The sequence below is a fragment of the Lissotriton helveticus genome, chromosome 2_2, assembly GCF_964261635.1.
Source record: "Lissotriton helveticus chromosome 2_2, aLisHel1.1, whole genome shotgun sequence".
Lineage (NCBI taxonomy): Eukaryota > Metazoa > Chordata > Amphibia > Caudata > Salamandridae > Lissotriton > Lissotriton helveticus.
In genome coordinates this window covers 502,722,974-502,743,212 of record NC_136060.1, presented here as the reverse complement: position 1 = coordinate 502,743,212, position 20,239 = coordinate 502,722,974, and the positions used below count along the sequence as shown (strand labels likewise).

General features: G+C 48.5%; 1 protein-coding gene and 1 long non-coding RNA gene across 4 annotated transcripts in view; one reads left to right on the top strand and one right to left on the bottom strand.

The window, feature by feature from the left end:
• LOC144821573 (uncharacterized) overlaps positions 1-20,239 on the top strand; it is a 2,083,451-nt gene that overhangs the window by 511,429 nt on the left and 1,551,783 nt on the right. For all 3 annotated transcript variants that reach the window (XR_013608384.1, XR_013608383.1, XR_013608382.1), the window contains exon 5: positions 13,768-13,878. This is a non-coding gene — a long non-coding RNA (uncharacterized LOC144821573). The remainder of the gene's footprint in view (positions 1-13,767; positions 13,879-20,239) is intronic.
• Positions 1-20,239, bottom strand: part of LOC144821572 (endonuclease domain-containing 1 protein-like) — a 63,075-nt gene that overhangs the window by 12,473 nt on the left and 30,363 nt on the right. The window lies entirely within an intron of this gene.

Genomic DNA, 20,239 nt, shown 5'->3' with positions numbered 1-20,239 from the left:
GCTTTCGTGGTCGGGCTCCGATGGCCTGGGCTCGGAGTCGGCCTCTTCATTGTCGGCGGGTGGGGGTGGCGCAGGCCACTCTGGCTCTTCGGTCGGGGCGGCCTCGGTCGCCGCCGAGGCTCGGGCTGTCATGGATCGGGTCGTCGCGCAGACCCACTCTGGTAGTCCCATCATTCCTAGATGCTCTCTCCGTTCGACTTGGGCCCTGGGAGAGCTCTCGAGGTCGTTTCCGAGGAGGCAGTCTACGGGGGCGTCGTCCCGGACGGTCACCTTGAGGGTACCCGACACTCCCCCCCATTCGAAGGGTATTCGGGCCATCTGACACAGAGTCTCGGAGTTGTCGGCGGTCCTCACGGGGCACCGCACGTTCGGTATGATCTGTTCGGGGGTCACCAAGTGGCAGCGGATGGCCGTCACACTGGCCCCCGTGTCTCGGAGGGCTTCGGTCCGTCGTCCATTGATGTGGACCCACTGACGGTATTTCCGAGTGTTGCTTGGTAGCGGGGCTTGGGGGACCATGTCTCTTTGGCCCAGGCAGGCCAGGGCCATGGCAGCCGGTTCATTCTGTCTGATCTTCATCAAAGACGTCTTCGTCCTCTTCTCCCCCTTCTCCCCCTTCTCCCAGGGCTGCAGCAGCGACCTGGCGGGTCGGAGGTCCCGTGGTGCCGGGACGCTGGTTCATGGGGCAGAGGGGGTCACTGGCATAGTGACCTGGCCGCTGGCATCTGTGGCAAGTAATGTTCGGGCGGGGCCCCGGCCGTGCTGGGGGGTCCCTCTTCTGAGCAGGGATGGTGAAGTGTTATTTTGGGGGGGACCCCCGAGGCGGACTCCGGCCCGGGACTGACGGAAAGTCTCGGCTCCTATTCTGGCCCCCTCTGCCGCCACACTGGCGGGAGTGCCCCTGGCCGTTCCGTCCCGTCTCTCCGATCGGGGTCCGGGGGACCCGGGTGCTCACCCATCGATCGGCCTCGATGGCGAGTTTCCGTGGCTCGGTCAGCTTGCTGTCGAGGAGATGCTGTCGGAGCTCGACAAAGCAGTTGTTGGAGAGGTGCTCCCAAACAATGAGGTCGAACAGCTGCTCGTAGGTGGACACTTTGCTGCCCTTTATCCATCCTTCCAGGGCCCTGCTATAAAAGTTCACGTACTCGACCCACGTGGTACCGGGGATTTTCTTGCAGTCTCTGAATCTCTGCCGGTACATCTCGGGGGTGAGGTCATACCGGATGAGCAGGGCGTCCTTCATGTGATCATAGGAGGACATCACTTCCTCGGCCAGCTCTAGCAGGGTGTCTCGGCCTTCGCTGACAAACCTCCCCCATAAGCCGGCACCCCAGTCTTTTCGTGGGATGCGGTGTGCGGTCATGGCCACTTCATACGCCTTGAACCATTGCTGGATATCGTCATTCTTGTAGTATTCCTTGACGATATCCTTCGGGATGTGGACCTTCGGGTCGGCAGGAGGTGGGGGGTTCCGGGTTACTGCGGCGCCAGCCTCTTCGATCTTGGCCTTGATCTCTAGTTCTTTGAGGCCACGCTCGTGTTCATACGCGAGTTTTTTCTCTTCCAGTTCTCTTTGCCTTCGCCTCTCTTCCAGATCTCCCTCTAATCCTAGTTGCTCAATGGCCATTTTCTTTTCTGCTAATTGAAGTTCTCCGTCCAGCCGGAGTCGGGCGAGCTCCAGCTCATGGAGCCGACTCCTCTCTCGTTCCCGGGCGTCTTTGTGGGAGAGGCCCGGTTCTCTGTTGACGGTCCTTTCTTCCACTGGGGTTATGATGGTACTCACGGGTACCTCTAGGACAATGTCCTCGTTGGCTTGGGGTGGGGTCGCTCCGGTCTCCACCCATGTTTGTAGTGCCTCTTTAAAATCGTCTTTTGTGCTTAGTCCGGTGGTAGCGATACCCAGGGTTTTGCAGAACTGTTTGAGTTCTTTATGGGTGTACTCCTCTAGTCGCTCCTTCTGGAATTCTGCGGTCGTTCCGGCTTCCTTAGTACTCATGGTTGCTGGGTGTCTCTGTTAGTAGTGGCAAGTTACTCGCTGTACGATTTGCGTGGGCTCGGATCCCGTCGCTTGCCACCAATGTTGGAAAGGCAACCCCAGGGGAGACAGAAGATGTCTGACTGCCCGCCCCGAGACCCACCTCTCTCTATGGAATAGGCCGAGCGCCGTAGGGAGGCCTCCTTGGCGAGGCTCCTCTCCTACAATCGTACCAGCTTGAGCAATCACACTACTTACAGAAGGACACCACACAGGAGGAATATTCACAAGAATCTTTATATAGGTAATTAAGGCAAGTCCTTGATCGGTTAGCAGGCAAGGATCGAGGGATCCGTAAAGTCTTGGTTTCGGGGATAGGGGGTAGCGGGACAGTCTTGGCACCAACGGGTGCTTAGATAGTTCAGGGTCGCTCAGGCCGCGACAGCGTCAGCAGGGCCTCGAAGGTGGTTCAGCTTGGTCAGGCCGCGACAGCGTCAGCAGGGCCTCGAAGGTGGTTCAGCTTGGTTAGGCCGCGACAGCGTCAGCAGGGCCTCGAAGGTGGTTCAGCTTGGTCAGGCCGCAACAGCGTCAGCAGGGCCTCGAAGGTGGTTCAGCGTGGTCAGGCCGCGACAGCGTCAGCAGGGCCTCGAAGGTGGTTCAGTGAGGTCAGGCCGCGACAGCGTCAGCAGGGCCTCGAAGGTTCCAGGTGCAAGAGTTCGGATCAGGATCAGCCGCGACGAGGTCAGCAGGGCTTCGACTCCCAGATACAACTGCCGTCCTAATCCAGGGCTGGCCCAGATATAGGACTGGAGGCGTTTGATGTCCGGACCCTCGCGCCTGGGGGTCAGAGGGGCCGGGATGAAGGTGTCCAGACACCCAGCAGGGGGGTGGAGCCAGCGCCAGGGAGGCTGGAGGGCGATCGATACCAGGTGTCCGGGGATGGCTGGAGGCCCATCGAAACTTCCCGCCTCTCGGGTCTGTCAAGTGGCCACTCGCCCACCCGGGAGGATCTTGGTGCCTCGATGTCGGGGCTTCGCTGAGGCCGGGGCCAGGTATGGCTGCGGCCACGTGTCCGGGACGTGATGGGCCCAAGATGGAGTCGGGCCGGACATGGTGGCCTGGCATGGTCGCCAGACCGGCAGTGTTGGCGAGCGGGGTCCGCCGGTGTCCCAGGGGGGGAGAGCTGTAGGTTGCCAGGGGGGCTGCTCTCGTCGGGGTTTCGTGAAGGTTCGTGTCAGGGGGGTCGACAACGAGTCGACGGAGGGCCGATGTCGTCCTGGGCCCGCCATGCAGGAGGGGTAGGCCCACGCCACGAGGCCGTTTCCAACAATGGCCTTTTTAAATGTTTTTCAACTCCACAGAATTTCACTCTACTCAATACCAAATAAATACACCCCACATAAAACCACTCAATGTCACATAGCAACAATCCCCATAAATAAACTCCACACCATGCCACGTAATTCCTCTTCACATAATTTCACTCAACACAACACAGTTCCACACCACATAATTCAACTTCACAACTCTCCATTACACACACCACATAATTCCACAACAAACCACATAATTCCATTCCAAAACACATTTTCACTCTACACCACATACATCCAATCCACACCACAGAATTCCACATCATGTCACAGTATTCAACATAACACCATGTAATTCCACTCTACTACATGCCATGCCATTCCACAGCCCACAATACAACTCCACAAAATTACACTCCTTGACACATACTACCACTCCACATAATTCCAATACACTCAATATAACATAATTAGTATGTACATATTTCCACTGCAGAATTTTCCACATAATCCCACTCCATATACCTCCACTCATCCCCACACAATTCCACAACAAACAATTTAATTCCAATCCACATAATTCCACTGCACACCACATACATCCATTCCATAACACATTGCTAGAAGACATTGTCATTGACAACGCTAATGCCCCACAGATTGCCGAGACCTATTGGCTTTACCACTGCTTGTTTGGTCTGACTATAAGGTATAGTGTGCACAGAGTCCAGTGGATCCCCAGAGGCTTAACAGAGGCTAAAGTAGAAAATACTAATGCTCTCGTTTGTGGTAGTGTGGGTGAGCAGTTAGGCTTATCAGATGGATGTGTTAAACATTTGTTGCACACACTCAGGCAAGAAATGATTACACACACTCAATGACTAAATCCAAGAACAATTGTTTTATAAAAATATGACTTTGTTACTTTTATTACTAGAACCAAAAAACGTAATTTCAGGTAAGTACCATTTTTCAACTGGCAATACTCTTCAATGCAGTAAATCAATACTTAGGGGCAGATTTATGTTGGTCATGCGCCACGTTTGCGTCACACAACTGTGGCGTAAACGTGGCGCATCCCTACGACCCATTTACAACGTGACGCATCTGGGAGATACGTCACGTTGTAAAGCCCTGCGCCATATGTGGGCGTTCCAGCGCAGGGTGGGCATTCCGGGGCAGGTGCGCCTCGCAAAAGTGGCTGAGTGAAATCTATAAGATTTCACTCAGTCACTTTCAGGCCAATACTGCGTCAAAACCCTGCGCCTGCTTGAAGCAGGCGTAAGGCTTGACGCAGCATTGGACAGATAAGGCACCCCCGAGCATTGCTGAAGCTGCGTCGCGCTTGCGACGCAACTCCAGCAATGCGCCACCTTTACGGCACAGATGCGTCACGCATCTGTGCCGTTTTTGCCCCATGGTGCGCCGCATTGTAAATGCGGCGCACCATGGGTGGCGGAGCTGTGGCGCAAAATAACTGCCGCATCCCTGGGGATGCGCCAGTTATCATAAATCTGCCCCATAGTGCAGGACTTCAGTTCAGCAGGTAGATGCGGTCTTTAAAAACAGCAGTACTCTGCAGTTCAAGAGAAATACACACTTAGGGCAAATAGTTCAAATGAGCAATGTTATCCTATGGGAGAGAAACAGAAATGCAATTTCACAGGTAAGTACTTCACTCACAAAGCCAGTCTTCAGGGTTTAGGTCAACACAGGGCAAGGTTCAAGTGAGCACCAAGACTGCACCACCAGTTGACTGGTGTGGAGCAGTCGAAAAAGAAGTCTATTGTAACCGGGAATGCCCAGAGAAATGGAGCAAGTGGAAGGAATACCGGGGGGATGTGAAATGTAACATGATACAAATAAAGTGAGGCATGCAGTTAATTGCTAGCCCGAACAGCCCATACATGGACGACCCGAAATATCTATCCGGGTGGGGAGGAAGGGTCATGAGAACTCCGGGGATGACGGGAAGATAATGCTTTTTGAATTTCTACATGTTATGACTGCAACAGTTGATTAATGATGTATGTAATGCATCTGCAAGTTCAATAAAAAGATATATATATTTTTTAAAACACTGCACCACCCGCTGCATTGAGGCAGCTGAGTACAGAGGTCAGGTTCAGATTCGGGTGCCCAGTGTTAACCAATGGAACCAGGGTGCACTTGAAGTCGTGCCAATTACAGGTATGTAAAGCAGTTTCGGAGGGTAGCCTCCAGTGGTCAGGACAAGCACTGGGGAGGCCACGAGGTAGCACCAAACACACACCTTCGGTGGCACAGAGGCAGCCGGGTACAGAGTACCAACACAACGCCCTATGCAAGTCAATGGAGGACAACGGTCTCAACCAAAGGTGACAGGCTTGGACTAGGAAGCTGGACGGAGGAAACTGTTGATCAGTCTCCCCAAGGCCAGGGGGCTGAGGATGCAGGGGGGAATTGGACATCAGAAAATCAGTACCAGAGCTGATCGCTGGCAGTGGGCCACCTTGATTCGGCTTGAGGCGTCAGGTGCAGTGGTGGTTCCGGAAAAAGGTTTTTGCGGCAGTGGCGACTGCCACCTATGGGGAGTGGTAGGGTGGTAACATGGGAGGTGAGTGTTGGTGCCTGCAGTCAAATTACATCAACAAAATTGCCGACATGCATTAGTGTCACAATATGATGGTCCAGGACCAGGAGGAGGATGACTCCGCTGACCATTTTCCCCCTTTGTCTCCCCTATCCTTTATTTACAGCCGCCATAGGAACTGTCTTTGGAGGACAAGCACGGCCCTTTAACCATGCTCAGTTCCCGGAAAGTAGCTCGACCCATGTGACCTCGTCACATGCTCCTATGATGCGTCAGGATGAGAAGAAGGAGGGCCTTTTTAACAGCGGTGTAGAAAGCGAAGGGTGTGTCGTCATCCAGGAACACTGAAGTTGAAACACGCCGAGAAACCAGCCAACGACTCGAGCGGTTGCCCACTTACAGGAAAACGCAACTGTTTTCCCTGTGAGGCCGGATGGGAGAGCAGCACCGCAGCTTCCCCTGAGAGGCTGCCTGTAACTTCCAGACAGGGAGCCGGACCACATCCGATACTGCGATCAAGCCAGCCACGCCCTGGAGGAGCCTTTTTAGGTCGAGCTCTCTCGACCTATTGTGGTTGAGTTGGTCCTCAAGGGACATAGACCGGTGCACGCGCGGCGATTCTGGTCTTTGGACGAGCACGTACAGGCACCCCCACGTGCACATCTCCTGTCCCGCAGGCAAACCAGCATTCAGACAAGAGATGGCCACGCGCAGCACACTGTTCACAACACACACAGACACGCGCACCCGCACGCACACACACACACGCCCTCCCTCTCTGCCCCCCCTCTCTCGCTCCCCACCCCCCACTCACCGGGCTCTTTCAGTGGTTCGTTTCAAAGAAGGTGTGTATGCAAGCCCTACCGGCCGAACGCCGGCAGCTTCCCTGCCTGCTGGGAGACAACCACGGCGCTAGGGCCTCGCCTACATCCTCCCTGCCCGCTCCTCCAAGCTCTTAAGGTATGCTCTACTTGGCTCCTGCCCTCAGGTCCGTCCGTCGTCTTGCCCTCGTGGAATACGGACCAGGGACTAGGAAGCGGGAGACGAGTCCGTGGAATAGTCTCTTCAACAGGGAATCGGCGTGTGACGTCAGTGCGCCGGCGTCCGCTTCAAACCACGTAGTTCTGTTCCTGGGTCACTTTTTGCATTTCACTGCATCTCGTCAGTGGGGTTGTTTTTAAATATGCCGTGCAGTCCTTCATTTACTACTTCCTTTATTGTGTGGGAGGTAAGCTGTGAATGTTCGCTACAAAAGCAACATGCCCACATTGCCGCGTTTTATTTTGAGTTTTTAGCTTTGAATTGCGCATGCCCCCTGTTACGTGCCGTTGTGATAATGGAACGGAGCAATTCGTTTTCGGGTCAACGAGGCCGAGAGTCACGGGGAGGCTGTACAGTGGAGCGGAAACCGGTGCATTATCGGCACCAGCAGTACTTGTGGGGAAGCGAGAGTTACCGGAGCAGGAGCATCTGCACTTCTAAACAGGACTGCGCCACTTTATGACAGGGCAGTGTCAGGGGGCAGTACCAGCACTTCTCGGAGGGCTTTTAATGGGGCAGTCCCAACCTTTTTTTGGGCGGAGGAGAGTAGTGCCCTGTATTTCACACCCCAAGCCTCCCGTATCAGCTGTGAATGTGAGCGCTCTTTTGTTCCTGCACTTTCCACCTCCTACGCGAGAGCCCTTCGCAGCGCTTTACCTCTTCCAACGGAGGGCACGCCCGGCTGCTCTCTCCCTCCTCGAGTGCATTGACCCCTCCGGCTGCCACGGCGCCAGCCGCTACACAGCGCTAGGAAGCGGACACTGCTCACCCCCCACAGCCCCAGAGTCTGGTGCAGACACCACCGGCCTGCCAAATAGGGCTCCGAGGGGCGGGGCACAGGATGGGGGCTGAGCAGCAGCGGTGCGTCCATTGGGGCGTAGGGGCGTAGCCCCACCAGCCACCATGGATGCATCGCGACCGCCGGCCTATCTAAATAAAAGACAAATCAGCCGCCGGGAATGCGCGGGGGGAGGGGGGGGTGGCCTGCTGCAGCTTGAGTGACAGACACTCAGGCTGCAGCAGACTGTAGTGGGCAGTCCCGCTGGGGAACTTATAGTGCGCATGCTTGGGAAAGTTGAAAACTTTCCCAAGCATGCGCACTGTAAGGTCCCCAGCGGGACCCAGGGGTGCTGTTCGCCTGCCACAGCCCGGGTTTACAGAGGGCGAAAGGGCGAGCAGCAAATATGCCACGCTAGCCAATCCTTGCGCTGCTGTCCACCGGTGCAGCATCCCATTGGATGCCGCGCTTGGGGGTGGCACACACACTGTCTGACGCACGCACTGCTAGGATGTCGGCGCCGCGGTAAGAAAACTTTGGGAACCTTTCTCCCGTTATTGTTTTTTTTTTCAGGACGACGTGTAAAAAAAGTTGTATTTCCAAAACCTAATTCATTTACCATTTGTAATGTTGTGTACATAGCCTGTTGTGTAAGCTGCTCGAGCCCGTCGTCCATTGTACCTGCGTGTGTGGACACATTGCAAACTAATGTATGGTTTGTAGCAGGTCAAAATGGGAGTTGCGGCCGCGCCGTCTTCAGGTCTCAGCTGCAGCTTTCTTTCTCACAGCTCTGCTCAGGAGGCTCAGCCCGGGCGGCAGCGGCGCACTTGGGTTCAAGGAAGTCAGGATGTTTTAGGTTATGTATGGTGGATATAGCCCTGAGGTTTTTTAAGGATTTGGTTGCAGAGGAAAGATGATTGTCGTGACATCCCGTCGTTGCGCAGCACTTTGGTTTCACTTTAGTGCCTTGCACAAGGAGACTCATGGGCCCTGGAGGCAGCGCTTGATCAGCTGCTTGCAGCCAGTGCCGCTCATGAAGGTCTGCCCTGGGCATGGCTCGAGGCTAGGGGCCACGAGGGTGCTTGCCCTGGGCATGGCTGTAGGCTCAAGGCTGCGGGGGTGCGTGCTGGTGTCTGGCAGGGGTGCGTGCTGGTGTCTGGCGGGAGTGCGTGCTGGTGTCTGCCGCCGTTAGTTTTACTTCAGCCTCGGCCAGCCAACAGCCTCCTTTACTTGGGCTGGCTAAGGCAGCTCATCTCTGTGCAGCTCATCTCTGCACAGCCCAGCACTGCGCAGCTCTTCTATATCTCACTGCAATAACAGAGATCACAGCGAGGGAAGAAAATAAAGCACTGGCAGCACTCCACAGAAAGTAGAGACTTCTAGTTTATACACAGGGCACGTCTCTTTACTGGGCTCAGGTGTGAGTGGTGTACGAGAGAGACTGCACACTGGAAGGGAGTGTGTATACCCGGTGGGTGAGGGGGAGTGCTTTGTCGGGGCCCGAGGAGTATTGTAAAGGGGTTCCTTGCCTGAAAGAGGGGGAACATCGGGTAGGAGAATTGTAAGGTGAGCACACGAGCGCATCACGGCTGAAAGTGTTTGAGTTAGTGGAAATGAGGGAGGGGGCTTCAGTGCAGAAGGAAAGGGGTGGTGTGTGTGGCTGTATGAGAGAAGCGGGAAGGTGGGAGAGGCTTTCCTCCTCTTGTGACTCATCTTTGTCCTGTATACAGTGCATCATTTATGCAGGTGCTTGGTAGTGGAGGGAATTAATTTTTGGGGTCTGAGAGTTATTTTTCTTCCACCATATTTTGGTCCAGAGCTACTACTGGAGAGAATTACAGAAAGGGAGCAAGACGAAAGCAGAGGAAGATAATGGAACAGTGACATGAAGATAGCAGGAATGAAAAATAACCTACAAGAGTGAGATAAGAGCACAGGAAGAGCAGGTTGATTGAAAAAAGAAGCATGACGTGGAATCAAAATGTATAAGCCTTGGTATTCATGAACCCCTACATTCGGCAGCATGAGTGATAGCCTCTTTACAAAAAGTATGAGCTCCTTCTGTTTTTTATTTGATTGCAAATTAGGCATGGTACATGTATAAAATACCAATGAACTTGGCTAAATGCCATCAAGGCAAGCTTAATGGCACACCAAATAATTATACATGTATCAAATGGGGTAATGTAAAGACTAGCATTTGAACATAGCTCAGCAAACCTAAACTATGTAGGATACTTGAAAAAACGTAGAACTCAAGCCCAGATGCTCAAATGGATGTAATGTATGATATTGATATGTTTCCCTGGTTTTCATTGCTTGAGTTAGTTCATGAGAAAGTGTCACTCATGGTCATTAAAATGTCACTCATAATTGCACTGAAATTATGAGCATGTCACACATTGCCATCGGAAACCTTGGCAGCTATGCAGGGAGCGCTCATAGTTCACAGCCCGTTCCTCTTCGTTCTGCTGTACAGACAGGCATGGTTTGTCTTTGTGCCTTTGTGTCTTCAAACGGCCCCTTTATTGAGGGTTTCCAGAGCAGCTCTTTGAAGGGGTTCGTATCAGAGCCATATTATCTTATGGTGACCAGGAGGTTCAGAGAGCCCCCCGCCCCGGGTGTAGAGTGGATCCTGGTCACACGGCGCATCATCTGCCGAGGGTCATAAGCAGCGCGCGCAGGGACAGAAGGACTCTGGCACTCACTCACTCACCTCCCTCCCAGCCTCCTGCTCTTCTGGTGAAGCCTCTGACGCCTTCGGGGAAAGTCCGCGTGAGAGAAAAACGCATGAATAAATACAAATAAATAAATAAATTAGTTATAATAAGTTGGGGGTCAGAACAGTGTTGAGCCCCCACCTCTGTGGGGTCGGTGTTACGGTTCCTGCCTCCCCCTGTTCTAAGATGTGTGTGTTCATAAGCATGAGCCCTGAATATTTTCTCTATGAGAGCCTTTTTATGATTTCAAACCCTTTGCCAGGTGCCTGTGCTTCGAGTCTAGATGTTAACATTCGCTGTATTTTCGCAGGGCTCTGAGAGTCTTAGAAGTTATGTAGTGTTAACCCACTAATAGATCTGAAGGTGTTTTTATATGATACACATTTTATCAACATACGGGAGCGAAAGACGGAGTCAATCTCAATGCGGTTTTAACCACAGTCTTGCAAGTTACAGGTATTGATGCTCGCAAAGGCTAGACGGTAATAATGACTAGGTTCCATGTAAGTGTCCGGCGGATGATGAAGAACTGCTCCCTGCATGCACCATCGTTTTGGCGCTGACCCGGCTTTTTAAATTTATTTATTTATGCAATTTTATATAGCGCGGACTTTACCCGAAGGTGTCAGAGCGCTTCACAAAAGGACCAATAATGATACACGAGGAACAAAATACGAAAGCAAACAATAAGTTACATGGATCAAAAGTGTCACTAGTGAGCGACCAAAATACATGAGGTAGCAATCGGTGCATTACAGGAGAAATAAAAGTGATGTGTGCAGGTTACAAAAACGTACAAAATACAAGTAGAAGTATAATACTGCAATAAAAGGCAGACACTCCAGCACAAGAACAAACGTTACGTAGGCAATGGTGGCCGGGTGCAAGTATCTAAAGCAAACAAAATGTGCGAGGTAGCAAACAGTGTGTTACAAGACGCTTCGTAGCTCGTGTGTCTGCTTGTTGGGATTGGTGGTCAGTTTGTCTGGAGCCTGTTTTGTTCGTACTGTCCACAGTCACCTTCGTTGCCAACATTTACAGATATTCCTGATGTCCGTTGTTGCGAGGCAGTTCCATGGACAAGAACTTTCTACCCTATGTAGCGCCTGTTGTACACGGGCTGGGCTGTCAGGACTGCTTGGTGAATAAAAGACTGCTGCTGAGATGAGATGATTTGGATGGCATGATTTCAAACCTGGAAGGCTGACTCAGCCTTCCACCCGTTCGATGACCTGTCTGCTGGCTATTGATCCGGCTGAGGTTCAGGCAGCCATCACTTGGATGCCTGCTCTCTGCAGCGATAAAACATGATTATCTGGAGCCCACGTGAGGATCTTCCATTACCGACATGTTAGGATGGGTGGAGGAAAGTACACTGTAAAATCAATCCGCTTCCTCGGTCACTGCATTTTATGTCTGATACATGATGATTGAAATGACAGCAGAAATAACAACACAGGTTTCTTTCTTGAGGGGTTTTAGTACATGTTCCCTCTAGATAATAATGAATATATATTATATAGTATATCTCATATATAGTACAGAGACTCTTGGCAGACTTCTGCCAGATTTTAACAGTGTGGTTTAAAAATCATTTCTTTCTACCAATCCCAACAATTACCATAGGGCATGTGAGCAAATTTTAGTACATAAGGTTGTTTGACAACATACAGTTTGCTTTTAGTTGCACAAAAATTACGTGAGTAATACAGTATTACTAAACTGGGTAATGGCAACAGCTGGTATTTACAGCGGCTTAGAAACAGCACAAGGGCGGTATGAAGCGCTTTATTAAAAGGAAATTATGGTTATTACACTGAAAAAATAGGTTTCTTCTACACTGTGGTATGTCCATGTTTATAATAGGACCAACATCTCAGGGGAGTGAAAAAATATTAATTTGACTTTAAAGAATAAGTGATTATGTCTGCTCATAGATAAAAGCTGGCATTTTGAACGTACACAGATGATACGTTTACAAAAATGGCTTTGATCCGAATGCCTCAAAGCACTTTCCTCTTACAGCAGGTGATTAAGCCACCATTCTGTAGGCATGCTTGTGCTTCACCTCCTTAAAGGTGAAAACCACATGCTCCCCTCAATAGCCGTTTGAGCGAGTCCTCATGTCCGCTGCTACAGGTCAACGTTTACTCAAACCCTATTAAAGCGGCCAAATGAAAACAGCTGCCCTTAACAAATGTGCTGCTAGCTGGTGGCTTAGAGTTATCAAAGAGTTGCAGAATATTGGCAACGCTAATACCGGGTGCGAGGGCACCGACTTCCAGGTCATGCCATTGCCCCAACTTGATGCGACTACAAAGCTGCTGGTTTGAGCAAGACATGGGTCCAGATTCCATTTTGACATTATGTGATTTGGGGCATATCTATGTCAATGTGCACAGAACTGTAAATGTATATGTTGATGTGCTTTGAGTTACGTGCCGAGTTATATGCCAAGTACATGTTACTGCGTCTCTTCCATTGAACCTTCTCAGCACACATCATGCTGTTGTAGCTACCGCATCCCATACCCAACATTTTTATGGTAGAGCGTTTCAGGCTAGGCTACCCCGGCATTCGATGGCGGCTGTATAACTAGTTATTTTTATGTAATTAAAATGATAATGGAATCGATTAGTCGTTGACTGCGAAAAGCAGAATTTGTATGATTTCCAAAGTCGTCCTAAGGAACATTGTAACAGAAAGGTGTTTTTTTTCTCGCCGGTGCACTTAAATTGGTGTGAAATCCCCTTTTATTTAGCTCAGCGGGTTAATACATCTGCTGCAGAAATATGCAAGTGCAGATCGATTTGAAGCGCCCCAAAGGGCTGACTAAGAGGTTTGTTCTTCTGTACTTAGGAAGATTTCCTTTTTTTACTAAGGGGGGGCGAGTATATCTTTTGCGACCGATACCCACATCTGGGTACATTGCCTTCCTTCCCAAAATCCCATCAGTGCCCGATAAATGAGCCGAACAAAGGGTTAACATAAACGTCTGTAAATACGCGATGATATGTAGAATGCAGGAAAGCGATTATCAGCTTTACGTTGAGACGCCTTCACCGCACCTTGGTGTAAAGGTCACTTCCGGGATTGTGGTGGTTCTTTCGAGCTTGTGCCGCATACTTGGCTCTGGAATCGACTAGGAAAGTCCGGGGCGTCTGAGAGCGCGAGTGAGTGGGTGTGTGAAAATTAGATGCACGCTGCTTCCAGCGCTGCGGACGCGCCATGTGATCTTGTGCATGCCCATCCCCCACTGTGACCCCTGTCATTCTTTGTGCATGCTTACTGTAGTTCGTTGTCACACTTGTTTCGCTTTTGCCAAGAGGGACATGTTTTTAACGTGCCTTTTTATTCTTCCTTTTTAGTTTGAAAGATTGGAAAGCCCGCATGAACTACTTCCTGCAGCATTCCCCCGCTTCCAACGACTCCCCGAAAACCGTCCAGGGCAAGAAGGGCAAAAAGTACGCCTATTGCAGGTAAGAGTGCCACTACCTTGTGTGTACATATTGCATCTCGGGTGCTGAAGTGCACTTTATACTTTGCTTTTGGGTGACACCAAGTATTGCTGGTTTAATTGGATTCAGTTTGCTGACTTGTGATGCACGGCTTGATGGGTGCATGCATTTGTTTTCCTGTGACTAGTTTGTTCTGATATAATTGTCTTATTTGCAATAGTTTTCAGTACACAGTTTGCTCAATCAGTTATGATTTTGTGTGACTACCTGGATTCCTGGAGTGCCTCTGACTTCGTTCTGTTTCTTTACTTTTTGTGACTGTTGGTCCTGCGGGGAAACATTTTCAATTTATGTTGTCTTGTTTACTGGGAGCATTGCTTTTATTTTCCTTTAGTGTAATAGGCTGGCTGGTGAAGTGCACTTCCCATAGTGTGCAGTCACTTCAATTTGCCTTTAGGTGACTACCTGGCTTGATGGTGGTTTTCTATTTGATTTCATGTAAATCCTTGTCTTGATGAGTGCATTGGTTTTAGTTTGTTTGAGGTAACTGCTTCACATGCTGGTTTCATCACACAGCTGACACCCACCCTGAGAAAGCCAGAGCTGCCCTGTTATTGGTATCAACACCAGTGCGCTTAGTTTCCTTACAGCTCCTTCACTTGAAGTGGGTTACCACCTACCCGTTACTTTTTGTATCCTGCTCGTACCAAGTCAGATCCAGATCCAGACCCAGACCAGTCCCCACAGTTGCTCCGGATTAAGGGACATTGTCATGTCATCTCAGGCGCGATGTAAAGACTCCCAGTGAGCTGAGGACTCTTTTGGCTCAAGAACCAACTAGCTGGAGACCCTTGTGGTTGTTTAAAGATTTAGGATCAGCCTGTAACTCAGTCTTGAGCTGGGTGGGTGACCTCGATTACAAAGTGGCTGTGCCAGATGTCCCATTATGACCCCTTTTGCCTGTCTCCCCTTCAGACACACAGGGCATAAAAGTGGGGGTTGCTCAACCCTGCCAAAAAACTGAGGGGTGACCCTAAGAGCACAGCTGCCATCCTATCAGTGGTGGGATGCTTTGGTGTGCTGGTCTGGTTTTCTGGATGCATTGGCTCAAGTTTTTTCCCATGTAATTGATTAGGTGTCTTGGTAAGTTGCTTTTATGTGAATGTCTGACTAATGACTGCGCATTCCTTTCAGTGTGCACTTGCTTCAGTTTACTTTTTGAGTCACTGTCTAGTTTGCTGGATGTATTGCTTTCATTTTTCTTTCATTAAACTGTTTGACTTGCTTGGTGCTTTTATGTTGGTGCCTGCATGCTGAGGTGTACTCTTCTTCAGTTTAAATGTATGTGCTGGCCTGTTGACTAGCACCCTGCTTTCAAAGTGAAGGTTCACAGGTTCTGTTGCAATGTATAATATGTATTTTGTATGGTAAGAAGATCCAGTAGACGTTGGTATTCTTAGGTTGGTATTTATTAGTTTAATTAAGTAAAAGGTAGATAAAAAGGAGTAAGGAATCAGGCCCCACCGGGAGCAGCATCCAGCTGCTCAGCCCACTCAATCAAACTGACCACACATTCAAACCATGCACACAGTAACATTCCAATGACATCATACACACACAGGCTGAGCAGCAGGGAATGAGATGATCAGGATGTAACAGGTTCACACTTGCTTTAGTTTACTTTTGTATGGTTGACTGCATGCACAGTTTTGCTGGATGCATTGCTTTAAGTTACTACTTGATGCATTGCTTTCAGTTTGCTTTCAAGTAATTGCCTCTCATTTTCCCAATGCTTGTGAAGGCTGTTTCCCAACTGCTGAGCAACTTCTTCTTCTCTTAGAGCTGAGATTTTCATGAAAGTCTTATAGTCTGAATTCAGCACCTGAGCGTAATAGGACGGAATGTATGAAGCTCTGTGGTTATACTGAATAAGCAGCTACCTATGTTATGCCATCTATTAATGTAATAACTGCACTTTCACAATTGCTTTATTAACCTTCCTGCTTTCTCAAATTTTTCTTGAAAATGCACGATTTGTCTTCTTTTTTTTCAAAATTTTCTAGGGGGGGGTTATCCACCCTAACCTCCCTTTTGGGGTTCGGGCTCGCTCGCTGCGCTCGCTCGCTACGGTGCTGGATGCTAATTACTTTGCGCCCCACCACTTTCAAATGTCACCCACCGCCCCTGGAAATGTATTTATGTGTAACCAATTGGAACATTGTCCTACACCTCCAAAGGGTAGCTCAAAAACTTTTGCAAAGAAGTTTCCATGTTTTTCAGGGTTCAACATGTCAAATACAGAAAAACATTTCTTTAAAAATGTGAACAAGACAGAAACGAAAAATATGTTAACTAATACAAAACAGATTTACTCTGCAGCCTTTATTGCCCAGCTGTCTAGACAGAGTTTTGACTTCTGGAAAGACAACATAGACACAAAATCTGTCTGGGGTACAAAAGATTGGCAAGTCCAGGGGATAGAAGCTTTATTTAGAGCCTGCATCATTTCAGAGCAAATAATGTTTTTGAATGACACTGTCCAACCAACGTCTTGCCTTGGGTTAGCCAAGATCAAAGACATGAACACTCCGTCCATACCTGCACCTGCCAGTGATAACACTACAGAGGGGGAGGTCGACATACATAATATTTTGCATCACAACAGATCAGATCCTGAATGGGAAAAATGGTTGCTCTGGCCTGCAGACATGAATATCTGTCAAGATCGATTCCTGAACAAAATACAAGGTTTCACTATCAATAGGCCAGACCCACGCTATGTTCAAAGACAACATCAGGGGTAGTAACAACATACAGTGTAGAGAAACTTTGCCTTGATTGGCTACAGAAAGCTACACTAGAGGATATGAAACAACACTTAACTTTACTTCAAGAAGGCGCAGAGCTTAGGAAATTCTTGCCAGGTCCAAGAAAACCGCGTCAAAAACGTTTCATATTGCTGGTATCTACGCTGCTTATAATGAAATATTGAAGGTTACCCAAGCAGAAACTGCAGAACGAATACGAGAAATTGATCGTATTCATATCGAGAAATCTCTTGTGTAGTCGACAATGGATTAACGACTCTGTCATCCATGATATATTCATTGGACAACATTGTATCCTTTGCCATAGACATTATAGAACAGGACTTGGTCATGTTGCAACCCGGCCAGTCTCAATTACCTTCTATTCTGTTATTAGGCTGGACGCTACAAAACCTGCTTGCAGGCTATGTGCCTTGGCGTTTAATCAACACAACATCACTGTTTTCAGAATACAATATAACTGACAAACAGATCAAACTGGCACAAAGGGGAGCAAAGTATACAGTGCTTAGCATTGAAAAACTAGAAACATTGCCATTTAAGGTAGTTGAGAAACCAGCTTCCATTTTCAGTATTGCCTAGAACATATACCAGCAGGCAAATTTGAAAGGTTGGGTAAAGGATACATCAAGACATCCTGCGATTTACCTTACATACACAGATGTTGGAGTGGGGGGCGTGAAGTGTTTCTTAGTGGTACAAACTATAAAAATGCACTAAGCGTCTCTCTCTTATGTCAGGGTATTAATTTACATGGGGCCTGTAACGGTTCCACTGCAAATGTATACTGTCACCTGCAGGGTTCACCAGCCGCAGTGAATAATCCAACATTTGGACTACTTTCGAATGGAAGTTACCTCATGTTGAATGATCACAGCTGCTGTGGCATGTTGCCAGGAATTCCATATCTAGTAACGGTTACTTCCAGGGTCACTTCCTGTATGCAAGTTTTGTTACCCCAAATCGCACCAGCCAGCGAGTCACCACTATGGCCTTCACTGAACATCTCTTCTATACAAATTGATACTCTAAGCAGAATGAAAGCCATTCTTTTGCAACTAACCGTGCCTTTGACCTCAGCCAAAGAAACCTATGATCTACAAGTCTCAAGGACTTCAGCTAAGATACAGACACTTTTGAATACAAACTGCCCTATACATTTCTCAGCAATGTTGGGACGTATCTTAAACATGTCTGATACGAGCGGTATTGTTCATGTATTTAAGAACGTGTGTTCAGGACTGTTAGCACCTTTTCAAGCAGTCCTCGGAATAATTCCCAACTTCGCGCACTCTGTGTTTCGTGGACGGCAGCTAATTCTAGCACTCGTTGCAGGGATTCTGTTTTTGTTTCTACTGCTACGATGTGGCAAGGCAAATCACCAGCATCACTCCCAGCACCATAGAGAGAGCTCTACTGGAAAGGAAGTGTCGTGAGCGCATTTTCCACATTTTGGGTTTACCTCGTCTACAAGAATTAAATACCACATGGTTTCTGTCATTCAGAGCAATCTGGCAAGATTGCATCTTACCTGCTCTACGCTGCCTGCTTTGCGGTGAAAAATGCGTGCTAAACATCTGTCTAACACTCCAATCAGTCAGATATCGATACCATGCTGGATCCTGTAATGGCCTTTGCTGTGTGTTGTTCCCAGCGGCTACCAATCCTGATGACGGTGATAGATCAAGATTTCGCATATTACGCGACTTGCTTGAGTCAAGAACCTCGAATCATTTATAACTCCGTAATCCAATATGTATGTTTTACTAATTTCCCTTTATTTTTGGATGTACGTGTATCTTAGAGACGCTTGCTTATGTGTTTTACTAATACGAATAACCCTTGTCTTAAATATGGCCGCCGCTTTGGAATTTGCTTCTGCGCATGCGTTAGTCACACTCACGTGACGTGACGTGGTTGCAGTTTGGTGGGAAAATGTGCGCATGCGTAATAGCCTCAAGATGGCTGCTTGTGTATTAAACGTGGTGAAGCTTGCACAGATGCTCTCGTGTCAATGTTGTTGCACTAATTTGTAATCGCATAGTATATTTTTATAATAAGGAGTATAAAGTAGATATTCATAATACACAAATGAATGCATTTATTTCTATGTTTTAATTTGTTTTCGCTTACTTTTCATGTACCACGGTATGGAGGGTTGATGGGATGTACGGGAGTCCATACTGGAGTACCTTACCACGCGTGACCAAAACCCGGCCAATGGCATTGAATGACTGCCAACCAGAAGTAGCAGCCAAGACGTGCCTGGGAAGATGCACCTTCACCCAGCCGGAGAAACTGACTTGTACTGCATTAGCAACAAATGTTATTTTTCCTATTGTATTCTGTCATATCTACCGTGAGAACCCCAAAATCACTAGGCGGTCCCAGAAAATGGTAATTTAGGCTTGTAGAAGTTTGTTCTGATTGGTGTGTTAACCTATCCTACTTTAGGACCAATTGAAATTGGGGATTCTGACACTTTGCAACATTGGGGGGTGGTACACTGACCCGAAAACAGTATATCTAGCCTAGGTTCAGCTAGAGAAATTGTCCGACTTGTCTGAATAGCTGACCTGTCACTGACCCAACGCACTCAATAGGTGACTGATACAGAGGTGCTGCGGAGCACTCTGTCCGAATTTGACCATAGACTCTGAAGGTTTTACTAAACCTTAAGTGCTGGCAGAGCACTTTGCTGGGAAGTTCGCTAACCCAATTGGGGTTCTGACTGATAGCTGCAGAGAGGGTGGAGCGCAGGCGTTGCTTCCAAACTGCGGGTGCTGGTCGTGTCCTGGTGGTCCTGTCCTGATCCTAATCTGGTTTTCCTGTCCTGCCCTGAGGTGTCCATTCTGCATCTGCTGTCCCATTGATGACTGCCCTTCCTTGGGGTTTATCCTGTCCTTAAGCTGACCCGTGGCCAGGGTTGGTTTTCACACCATTCTAGGTAAATATATAGTGCGAAAACTCTATACTGCACCTTCTATTTTTCTGTCTTTGTTTCAATAAAGACATACCTTTGCATACGTAATTTTCCATGCTTTCCACAATCTACTATATGAAGAATCAACGCATTTATTTTCATAGCGTGTTCCTTTGTTTCCCTACCTTTTAGAGTACATTCATTTTAACTGTCGATGAACTATAGATGTGGTTTATAATTTCCCTTTGCAAACTGTTTGAAGTACCATTGTTAGATTTATAGCGTGTTCCACTTTCTACCCTTTCTATAGATATATAGGATTCCTCATTTTCTACTCATTTTTCGTGAAGTACGTCCCAATAGTGTAATTCTAGTACGTGCATAAGCTTGCCCATTCATAGGTGTTCATCCTTAAGTTCCATTTCTGCTTTGCGTGTTACCATTTTTTTCCAGATTACAAGTTTTATATGATTGCCCTTATATTTTTCCTGTATGGTTATGTATTTTTCGTTATCCTGATTATCGATTGCCTTTTAACTGTAAGCCTAATGCTCTCAGAAACTGAATACTAAGATAAACTTTTAAAACTTCTCAGTTGTCCGTGGTCATTTTATAAATTCAAAGGTTTGGT